The sequence below is a fragment of the Bos mutus genome, chromosome 27 (assembly GCF_027580195.1).
Source record: "Bos mutus isolate GX-2022 chromosome 27, NWIPB_WYAK_1.1, whole genome shotgun sequence".
NCBI classification, from domain to species: Eukaryota; Metazoa; Chordata; class Mammalia; order Artiodactyla; family Bovidae; genus Bos; species Bos mutus.
In genome coordinates, this window is record NC_091643.1 from 37,537,519 (window position 1) to 37,549,545 (window position 12,027).

At 40.7% G+C, this 12,027-nt stretch overlaps 1 non-coding gene across 1 annotated transcript; it reads left to right on the forward strand.

The window, feature by feature from the left end:
- Positions 1–7,084: 7,084 nt before the first annotated feature.
- Positions 7,085–7,194, forward strand: LOC138985984 (U6 spliceosomal RNA). The gene has a single exon (XR_011462938.1). It is a non-coding gene; the product is annotated as a U6 spliceosomal RNA (small nuclear RNA).
- The last annotated feature ends 4,833 nt before the right edge of the window (positions 7,195–12,027 follow it).

Genomic DNA, 12,027 nt, shown 5'->3' on the forward strand with positions numbered 1-12,027 from the left:
TATGAAGATGATGGAGAAAATGGTATCACTAAGGAACATCTACAACAATGAACCTGGGACATGAACTAGGTCATTACTTCTCAGAGAGGGGAAACTTGCTACAGGCAAGTCTAACTTCAAGTCTCTTTTCCTTCCATGGTTTTACAAGGAAGGCATTTGACTGCTCTGGTCAAGCAATCAGATGCTTCTTTGAGTTGTAATCCCAATGATAATTTCATTGAACCTCCTTTGTTCCTAAGATATAAAATTCCTAGAGTTGTAGAATATCTGTATAAGGAAATAAAACTATTCAAAGGAGAAAAACAACTTACAAATAAATTTGCCAGAGAATCTGTGACATAAAATGTTAATTATTTCATGTTAGAAAAAAAGAATGTCCTATAAAAAACTAAATGGTTCCTTAATGGTAGAATTTGCAAAATTTAACTTTTTAAGTCATCAAAAACTTATTTTACTGTATGGCTTAATTTAACTTTTGCCCCAATAATTTAGTCAATTGCCCTACTGATATTTTTGAATAATTATTTCCTCATGTGGAGTGAATGAGTGTGTGTGTATGTGTTCTTATTCTATGTATCAATTATGTGGGTTTTTTTTTTGGGGGGGGGGATGCAGCATGTGGGATCCTAGTTCCCCGACCAGGGATGGAACCCAACCCAACCGCCTGCATTGGAAGCACAGTGTCTTAACCACTGGATTGCCCGGGAAGTCCTTGTATTATTTTCTTATGTACTGTTGGTTGCTTCCAAGGCTGTCTACTTTTTTACCCACTTATTTTTTATTCTTTCATCAGTGCTGTGAAATTTTAGCCTGAAACATTTTTAATCTCTGTTAGGTACAACAATTGGAGAAGGCAGTGGCAGCCCACTCCAGTATTCTTGCCTGGAAAATCCCATGGACAGAGGAGCCTGGTAGGCTGCAGTACATGGGGTAGCTAAGAGTCGGACACGACTGATCAACTTCACTTTCACTTTTCACTTTCATGCATTGGAGAAGGAAATGGCAACCCACTCCAGTGTTCTTGCCTGGAGAATCCCAATGACGGGGGAGCCTGGTGGGCTGCCATCTCTGGGGTTGCACAGAGTCAGACACGACTAAAGCGACTTAGCAGCAGCAGCAGCAGCAGGTACAACAATGTTTCTTCTTTCTCTTCTTTTGCCTAATTTTCTTAGCTCCTGAAAACCACAGGGATTCTGTCTCCTAAGACATACTATTAGTCATCCCACAACCTCCCTGACTGGCATTTCCTGGAAATTATAATCTCAGAAGGATGTATGAAGGTGGAGCAAGGGGAGAATATTGGCCTACTCACTTCAAAATTAGCATCAAGACAGAAGAGGAGAGTTACCTGGTGCCTTAGCAACCTCTCAAACTAACTGTCACTCTATGGAGGAATTACAGCATGACTTTCTATTTTATTTAGGTCCACCTGCCTGTGTTATCTCAGAAGGTGAAAGACTGGGCCGATCACCAGCTTTTTAAAAAAATCGAACTATTCAACCCTCTAGTTGGGGTAACTTCTCCCCAGACACTGCCTATCATGTGTCGTTCATTAGTGGTCTTCATAGGAACTTGATTACAAAGTTGAGAAGAGTGATGGACTCCAAGAGGACAGGTGACATTTAAACCCCAAGTCCCACTGCCTCTTCAGACCATGTTTACGGAACACGATTATTGGAGGAAGTCACATCTTACAATCTGTCCTCTTGTCATGCTGAGGATGAGCACACTTGAACTTGGAGATGGCCTTACAACTTCTGAATGGGAGGGACACTCAGAGATGGTTGCAGGACCAGAACCCGCACTTGTCATCACCAATCAGGTAATAGTCAAGGAATCCTTGTGAACACATTTTCTCCTAAGAAATGTGTAAGATTACTTCTTCCTCTCTAATGGCATTTTGGGTTGTCGATCTTTAGATAAATATATAAAATCTTTATGCTTAAGCAAAAAACAATTTGGGTGGGAGGAGAATTAGAGTGAGAAAAATGGCACCCTCTGGATGAATTGGGCTTCCCTGGTGGCTCATCTGGTAAAGAATCCTTCTGCAATTCAGGAGACCTGGGTTCAATCCCTGCATTGAGAATATCCCCTGGAGAAGGGAAAGGCTACCCACTCCATGGAGAATTCAAACACTGACCCTATGGGGTCACAAAGAATCAGACACGACTGAGCAAATTTCACTTCACTGGATGAAAATGTTAACAGAATCTCAACGGAGACTTTTTTGTCAAATTATACACCCTCCCTGGCATTAACTTTAGCAATAGGTATGGAATTCATGAGGTGCTTAATTTTTATTGTACAAATTAAAGACATTAAATAGGAAGTTTTTTAGATTCTGCCTGTGGTGTAATTTGTGCCTCAAGGTTGAAATCTATTGGAAGGAAAGATTTGACCACAGTTAATCATAACTCACAGTTGGTGGTTGGCTAACCTACAAAGTTAAAATGAGGATAATTAAGTATAATATAATCGTGCCTTAAATATAATTTCTTTTTTTTTTATGCATGTACATGGATTCACTAGGCTTTTGGTGTAAAAACAAGAGCTTGTCTTTGGAGTTGGATATCAGTTTTATATACAAATCCTTAAATGCTTTGTATGTTTGGCAGTTTTTATTTCATTAAAAGAATTGAGAAAGTCAATTGCAAAGCAATCTGAAAAAAAAATTCTTTTGGTACATTTGCCCTAAACATTGACCGTTGTTGGCATTCCCAGACCTAAACGGACACATTGTTTTTTTACTGACTCTCCTTGGCTGAGCCTTTCCAAAGCATTCAGTTTTTTTTAATAATTCATAACAATTTTTCCCTATATTATGGTTTTTAATTGGAAACACTGAATAAACATTCATTCATTTCATGGAGTAATTCACCATAAGGAGATGACCAAGTTTAGATCATATAATTACATAAACTTGAGAAAAGCCATTCCCTTTATAACTAAAATAGACACTTGTGTGATTAAAAGATTTTGAACTATGGACTGTGAAGCTTCAAATAATTACTCTTTCAGTCTTCAAAAAGATTGCCCCTAAGGAAATACAAACAAGAACATCAAGTCAAGCACCTGTAAGCAGAGAACATAAAACTAACATTTTAAATTTGAAAGTGCTAGTGGTCTTTCTGTATTTTCTCATTTTATATCTTTCTGGTGACTTCTAGTGCCCGGAGCATGCTCTGGATTAACATGTTTACTTTCTCTCAAACCTCTAGTTCCCAAGTCTTTTATGTCCTGCACCCTACTCTCTCACCTCAACTCCTAAGTGGCAGCTCTAAGCTTATCAAACCTAGGAGACTACAAAATAAAGTGCCTGCTTAAAAGCTGAGTGATGCCTGTAAAAAGCTAATGCTACCCAGGATAAAAAATAATAAAGGAACAGGAATGTAACCTCTGACCTCTCTGAACCAGGAAATGGTTTTTCCAGTAACAATGAATATACCTTTTCCAAACAGAGGTCAAATAAGTTCTAAGTAACAGAGTAAATTTAAAACACTATACATGGTAGACTGACATGTGTTTTTCTTCACATAATGTTATAAACAATGGTCATATTTGAAAGGAAGAAACTTAGCACAAATCACCTCAAATTTTAATTTTCTCTCCTGCCCGCCTGTCTTCCTCTTTTTTCATTTTCACCTTCTGAGAAAACTTCAGAAGCAGCCACCTCAGAGTGCATCCATTTGCTGGGGCGCCATTGCTTAAAGTAGTCTTAAGCTTGATTTCAAAGACAAGCTTGATTTCAGATATAATTTTTAATAAATCTCTAATCATTATTTTATTTTTCTGCTTGTCCTGTAAACTGAAATATTCAAAGGTTAATTTTATCTATTCAATTAACAAATATTTAGTACATTTTGCCAATTTTTCCTTTATACCAAAGGAATGTGATTATTCATTCTGTCTGTAAGTTTATTGCAGATGAAATGTCATTTCAATATTTCAGACAGCACCTTTTCCATCTTGTGTCCTGTCAGGCCCAGCAAGGATATTTCCAGACTGTCAATCCTCACATTTTTCTGGCTGACTTTGTTCTTTCCTGTGTGCAGTCTGACCAAGCCTCCTTTTCTAGAATAACTTTCAGCCCCCGTGGTCTCATGAGCTTCGGTGCCACAAAGGTCTATTTATATTTATATTAAACCGGACATGTCCATGTAACTGCATATTCTCTGTAATGTTTTCTCCATAGCCAAGAAAACTCAATAAGTTAACTTTTGAGATAATATCTAAGATGAAAATCTCAGCTGTTTGACTAAAGGATGGATTTCATTGAAATGTTTCACATTTTCAGTACATTGCTTGATAGAGCTATTGCATGTAACAGATTCTGATTTAGCTAGAAATGAAATTCTCACAACTGAATATCAGCTCAAGCCACAGAAAAGAATATAAGAAAGTTCAACTACTGGAAAAAGAGAGTGGATACCATTCTTATTTGGGAGGTGTGAATATCTTGCATCGACGTGTAGCATCTTTTATCACTGGAGTGACAAGTTAGTTTAGGAATTATAGATAATTAACACAATATTGTTACTTATTGTATTTTCACCATTTTACATTTTCTTCTTTACAATTCCTATTAGTCACATGTTTGGCTCCATAAGTTTATCCTTTCAAGTCCTTATCCTTTCTATCCTGATTTTCAACTTTTTAATATTTTCTTTCTTCTGGGTCTTGAAATATTTTTGCACTTGATCTTCCAATCAAAGAATTCAAGCTTCAAAGGTGGTTGTCCTCTCTTGCAGTTTTATGCATTGAATTGTTTAATTGAGAAATCTTGAAATGGGAACAATTATAACTAAAATGTTAGGAATTGGGAGAAATTATTTTTTTAATTTTGTAAAATACCTAGTGTAATGCCTAGGATGTAACAGGTGCCTCATTTTTTAAAAAGCTATTAAAAACTTTATTGAGATGAAAAGGTCTCCAGATTGAGTATTTTCCATATCATGGAATTTACATGAAATAATTGACTTGCCCCTTACATGTTAGGTTTTGAAAAGCCAACAAAATTCCAGTTTTAATCTCTTTAATTCAGAATTGTTTTCAGCAGGAATTAGACTGCTATCCTTTATGTGGAGATGCTGTGATACCAATAGGTTAGTGCCTTTTGCTGAGCAATATTTTGCATATTTTATAACTTTCTATTTCCAAGATTGAAGGGTCAGATATTTTTTTTTCTCTAACATCTAGCTGCAAAATTGATGATCTAAAATCACTCTTCTCTGACTGTTTCCAACTCGAAGTTCTTTGCCTCTACTGAACTGAAAACAGTGATCTACATGAAATAGAATGGAATTAAGGCTTTGGCTCTCTGGAGGTTCTGGCAGAGAGAAATGGTAGAGAGGTGGGGTTCTCACTTAACTACTCATGAAATTGGAGAGTAACATCCTACTTTGGAGACAAATACTGAAAAACAGAGTATGTTGAGAATAGCCTGGATTTCTGGGCTCTATGGAGGCCTGTGGGGCAATCTGCCCGAGTCCTGTACTACTGATCTGACCCAAAGTGAAAAAAAGAAAAGCTGAATCTTCCTTGAGTCCAGGGAAGGTAGAATTCCTCCAGGTGTTTTTACAGAAACAGACAACTTCCTACCTACCAATAATGTGCCATAGAAATGAAAAAAAAAAAAAAATGAGGCAATTTCTTAAAGCTCAGAAATATGTATTCCTTTTTACATTTCCACACATTTCGCTGCTTTGAGTGCAAGAACACTCTAAAATCAAGATGACAAAGCAGTATTTTGCTCAAAGGGGGCTTTTTTTTTCTTCTAATCATTTAAAACCCAGTTCAAGAACCTGCCAAATCCAAAATAATTATGTGAGATATCTAATCTTCCTCCCATGTTGTTATAAATCATGAAAAACAATGTTCCGTTTCAGCTCCATGGCGTTTTGGCCGCAAAGTACACGAATAGCATTTTGAGAGTCACATACCACCCAGCAGAACTAGGGCTATCAGGATACTCAGACATGTCAACGGAAGGAAACAAACCAAACAAACTAAGAGACTCTGGCTGCATGAAGAAAGCACACAGGTGAAACAACCAAGTGACCCACAGGGAGAGCGATGCCAGCCGAAATAAAGGTGTGACAAGTGCCAAAGCTTGAGGCCAGCTTCCTATGAAATGAAAAATTTAATCTAAGTCTTCAGAAAGTGTAAAGCCTTGCATTTGGAAATTCTGAAAATGGCTCTTCCCAATATTTCCCCCTCTGCACTTTTTTCTTCAATCCCATTAATATAATAGTTTTCACAGTATCATAATTTTCACTCTATTTTTAGAGTGGTTGGAAGCCTTGTTCTAGTTTGATTCCATGATAAGAGTATTCCTTCCTATTTGCAAAGAGAAACAATATGCCAAGTGATGGAAGAAGCCCCTCTGCTCTCTGCCAGCAACTACTCACAGGGGAAATAAAGACAGAGGACACTATCCAAACCCTCTCTAAAAGTTGCAATTGAAAAACACCAGGTTGAAATAATTCTACTCATCAAAGTCATTAAAAAGTTAACCCTGAGGAATAAACGAAGTGGAAGGAATTCTTCCAGGCATCTTGGGGAGTTGTTTCCGCCTCCCAAACAGTCCAGCTTCCAGAGAATTATTGAGACAAAAAAATAAAAAATACTTATGACTCAGGTATTCTTAAAATATTTCCTTTTTGTTCCTCAGTGGCTTTTCAAGTCACCCTCTTATGAATGCACAGCCCTCACACATTTCTACCTGGCAGCACCAAGCTGTTCCTCAGATCTTTGTTTCATAAGGAATTGATGAGACCGTGATTCAAGGTCTCACATACTGTGTGTGTGTCTGTGTGTGTGGATGTGCGTCCTCTTAGCCATGGAGTAGGTAAGTTTAAAATTGAACATGTAAAATATCATGTATGAAACGAGATGCCAGTCCAGGTTCGATGCACGATACTGGATGCTTGGGGCTAGTGCACTGGGACGACCCAGAGGGATGGTATAGGGAGGGAGGTGGGAGGAGGGTTCAGGATGGGGAACACAGGTATACCTGTGGCGGATTCATTTTGATATTTGGCAAAACTAATACAATTATGTAAAGTTTAAAAATAAAATAAAATTAGTGCTCGCTTCGGCAGCACATATACTAAAATTGGAACGATACAGAGAAGATTAGCATGGCCCCTGCGCAAGGATGACACATAAATTCGTGAAGTTGCGTTCCATATTTTTCCTCCTGTATGGATTCATTTTGATATTTGGCAAAACTAATACAATTATGTAAAGTTTAAAAATAAAATAAAAAATAAAATTAAAAATAATAATAATAAAATTGAGTTAATAACATAACCTGTGTATTCAGTACTTGCTATTTCTTATTTTGTCCTGTGTGCATTTTTCACAGACGGCTGCGGGAATCTCTCTCCTCCCACGTCCTCCATACCGTGCTGTGCGATCGCCCCGTTGAGGGTCCCACCCGCTTCTGCCTGGTTGGGCTGTGACTGTGTTGAGTCAGTGAAGCACAGTGAGCTGAACAGCTCCCCAGGGCTCTCACGGTGCGGGAAGCCTGAGCAACACGGAGAAGCCTCGCACGTGTGATCCGTCCGCTTTCCCGCTGAGCCCGCCTTCACTGCGCGCAGCCCAGCAGCGGACACATGCCTGATTCCAAACGGCGGTCCTTCCGACCAGCCCCAGCAGAGGCCCCGATACCACCGAGTAGAAATTAGGCGCCTACTGGGAATTTTTTTTTTGGGGGGGAGGGGTGGGGGACGGGTACACAGTCTTAGGTGCTGCGTTTAGGCAATAGTAGTAATTTAAATAGAACTGGATGCCATGAAATGAAACACTGTCAAAAACCAACCCTAAAGTGAAAGTGAAGTCTCTCTGTCCTGTCCAACTCTTTGCAACCCCATGGACTGCAGCCCGCCAGGCTCCTCCGTCCATGGGATTTTCCAGGCAAGAGTACTGGAGTAGGGTGCCGTTTCCTTCTTCAAGAACTCTGAAAAACCTGTGGTAAACTAAAAAATGAGCACCAAGAGACACCCACATCCCCATTCCTGAGGAGACACCTGTCAATATAACCTTGTGTAATCTTGCAGAAGAAAAGATCAAAGATCTTGTGACCGGTCATTTACAGCTTATCCAGGCCTGTCACAGTGTCCTCTTAGAGGGAGAAGGAGGAAGGCTGTACACAGAGAGAGGAGGCCATGTGAAACCCGAGCAGAGATGCGAGTGAGGCAGGCAGGGCCACAGAAGAGAGAGAGGCAAAGAAGAGATTCTCCACGAGAGATTTCAGAGGGAACTGAGCCCCACTGACACCTTGGTTTTGCCAGTAAAACCCAGTTTTAGGTTGGTTCTCCAGAACCGTGAAAGAATGGACCTCTGTTTTAAATACTCAGCTTGTGGTATTTTGTTAGCACAGTCATCGGAATGCAGGTGGCCCTCAGACAATCCATGAAGGCCTGGGGAGATTGCTGTTGGAAGCTAGAGGAAAGGAAACAGTCCTGGGGGAAATCAGGAAAACACTGATGAACTCAGCAAGCCGGGTAACGAGGCTTTGGAAGAGGAGCTGGTGCCCGTGGCTTCTCTCGCAGCTTGTGGTAGAAGGTCACAGCAGAGCAATGACCTGAAAAACTAACTATATTCAGTTTTCAAGAGCAACTGTAGAGACCGTAGGAAAGCAGTTCACAACAGAAAAACCTTAAATAAGAAAGGATCTTCGGTTCAAATATCAAACAGAGTGCTAACAGAAAAACACTGTCACAGAGTCGAGATGTCAAGATGAAACTTTATGTGTGACTGGGAAGCCTTCGTGAAGGCCTCAAAAAGATTTACGTTCATAATCTGCAGACGCATTCAGATGGGCAGACAGCTTCCTAATGCTCTTCAGGGTCTGCCTCCGTTAAGGGGAAAAGTAGGTTTGTTCGTTTTTTTTTCAGTCTTAAGGATTCCACAGAAGTTGCACAAGTGGCCCAGTGCAGAAATGGGCTTATTTAGAAGAGATGTGTGGATATAGATTTTCCTCTAAAGGGTTAGGTTCGTAAGTTGACATATAGCAAACCCACAGGGTTTTAACGAAATGTGTTCACTGAAACTGAAAGCAACAGAGATAGCACAAAATGAAGAGTCTTTGACTCCCCAAGCTTCTACAGACAAAATACAGGATGAAAGCAAAATAAACAAACATCTGCTCAGCTATAAATGTGGGCTACCGCTTATGAAAAAGAAGAATGTCCTGGGAGAGGAATGAAGGGCCCAGGATGAATCCAAAAGCCACAGAGAGCATCTCTTAGGTTGTGGGTCTGAGCCTTCATCAAGGAACCAGTAACATGGCCCTGCTGGATTTCAGAATTGCTAGGGACAGGAGATTCTGTTTTTGAATAGGACAGTCTATTAGTGTTATCCTAAATCTGTTTGACCATCACATGTTTGCTCTCTGGAGTCAGATAACCTGACTCTTTCACTCTCAGATCAGATTGAGAGAAACCACACTTGAGGAATTGCATCCAAGGTGTCTTATCTACATGTCACCTGACTTAGATGACAAGAATCTGGAGCTTGAGCCGAGATAGAAGCCAAAATAGAGTGAGGCTTTGGAGTCTCAGAAGAGAGTGACTGTATTTTGCAGACTGTGAGATTTGAACTCTTGTAGCCCGACAGTGAATTTAGCATATTCTATTTCCTGAAGATGGGCACCAAATGTATCCCACACAGAATGTGTTTCTGAAATGTGTTTGTGACACTCCCATCAAGAAATGCAGTCTAAGTACATCCCTCATGGTCCAGTGGCTAAGACTCCAAACTCCCAAAGCAGGGGACCCAGGTTCCATCCCTTGTTGGGGTCCTAGACACCACACGCCACAACTAAGAGTTCCCATGCCACAACGAAAGAGTCCACATGCCATAACTAAGCCAAGTCAATAAAGAAAAAGAAAACAGAAGTGCAACCTGTTCTTCTTCCTTCGGTCTGGATGGGCCTGTGCTGGTTTCAGTCCATCAAGTACAGCGCAGGTGCGGCCACCTGACCTTGAGGCTGGCTCATTCATCCAGCTTCTCTTTTGGTCCAGGTCATCTGAGACTCATTCTCTGGATTCTGCCTCCGCGGCGTCCTCCTCCAGAACCTCCCCACTGTGCCATGTGTCTCCCACCCCACATGGAGGAGGATCGGGTAGATGCCCCTCATCAAGAGTCCCAGCTGAGTCCAGCCTTTGAGTCACCCCAGGCCAGACACCAGACATCTGAGTGAGGAACCCTCCAGATGACTCTGGCCCTCAGATATTTGAAACTCCCTCAGCGGAGGCCCCAGACATTATGTGGCAGTCACAAGCCATCCCTGCTCTGCCCCATCTGAATTCCTGACCAGTAGAATCAGTGACCTTAATACAAGTATTGTAGTTTTACAGTAATAAATACAGATATTTTATTACACAGTAACCAAAACAAGAATAGATCAAAGAGGACAAAATCAAGGAAGAAGTGACTAAAGAAATGCTGGAGAGGTAAACAAATATTAATACTACAACTGAGTTTGTTTACATGCCTCAACAACATCAGCAAGTGGGCTTTCGTGACATATAAAGGCCCTTGAAATGGATAAATGAGGCCATTAGTTCTCCATGCAATATACACAGTTCATGATTAACATGCGAAAACCAAACACATGCACAACAGCGGCATGGAGGAAGCATGCCCTCCAATGTTTCTGTGTCATTATTAGAGAGATGCTTGGCAAAATGTTAAGCAAGTTTGTTTTTAAATCTGCCTGATTTGCCAAAATACCAGTGATTTTTAAGAGAGGGGGTTGGAGGTGGGGAGAGGGGAGAATGGAAAGGAATCTTAAACTATCAAAGAAAGGTTCAGCCCAAACCATTTTAATGAAAACAAGACTTCATAGCAAAGTTGCCAGATATTCCAATGGACTCACAGCATTTTAAATTCCTAACAGCACACAAGATGCTTTTTCTGTGATAATATGTTTCCTTCACAAAAACATGGACGCCCTTTGCAGACAGTGTGCTACTACTGACTAGGTCTTCGCATCTTTTGCTGCAAACTTGGTGCACTCTTTGTGCATAAGAAATACAAGGTCTTAGACCAAACTATATCCTCTTTATAAACAGCATTTTAAAATGTGACAGAATCAGTGTATTATTCTGATTTGACACACGTGTACCTGCTCAAATTAAGGGGAACAAGATTTCCAGGTGAGCAAGCCTCCTTATCCTAAGGAATAATAACAAATGGATGCAATTATCCAAGGAGGCAGCCAGGTTCATAATAAGGAATTTTATCGAGAGGAACACTAGCATGTCACCAAGTGCACACTGGGTCTCTGTTACTTAAAGACAAATTACCAGAATGCAAGCAGCTTCAAACAACATCCACTTATTAACTTACACTCCAAAGGCCAGAAGTCCAGAGGGGCTGAGTCCCCTACCCAGGGTCCCACAGGTTGGATGCCCAAGGCTGGCTGGGCTGGACTCCATCAGGGCTCCTGGGGAAGAATCTGTTTCTAAGCCTGTTCATGTTGTTAGCAGCATTTGCTTCCTTCTAGAGGACTCTCCTCTCAGGGGTGGTGAACTCCCCTCACACAGCATCCCTTTCACATTTAGAATCACTGTGACTTTCTCTTTTACAACCAGTTGGAGAAGGTTGAGAAAGCTTATGTGACTATTCAGCCACCTTCACCATCTCCCTATCTCCAGGTGAACTAATTAGTAATCCTAACATCAGTGGAACCACATTGCTAAAAAAAGGAAGAGGTCTCAAACTGACTTTCAGCCCTCCCTGTACGACTATCAATATCAGCTCTTAGGCACTGTGACCTGTCAACAGGCTCTGAGTTTCAGAGTCAAAGCATACTTTGAGTTCCGCTTCTGTCTCTGACCAACTCCGCAGTGGCAGATGTATCCATTTATCACACTCCATTTGGGGGGGAAAGGAGGAAATACTACATATTCCATAGGGTTTGTGTGAGAATTAAGTGAGCTGATAAGTGTAAAATGGATCTCATCCTATGTTTTTTCCCTAACAAGCACTCAAAAGAAATCCCCAAGCTCTGTCTGC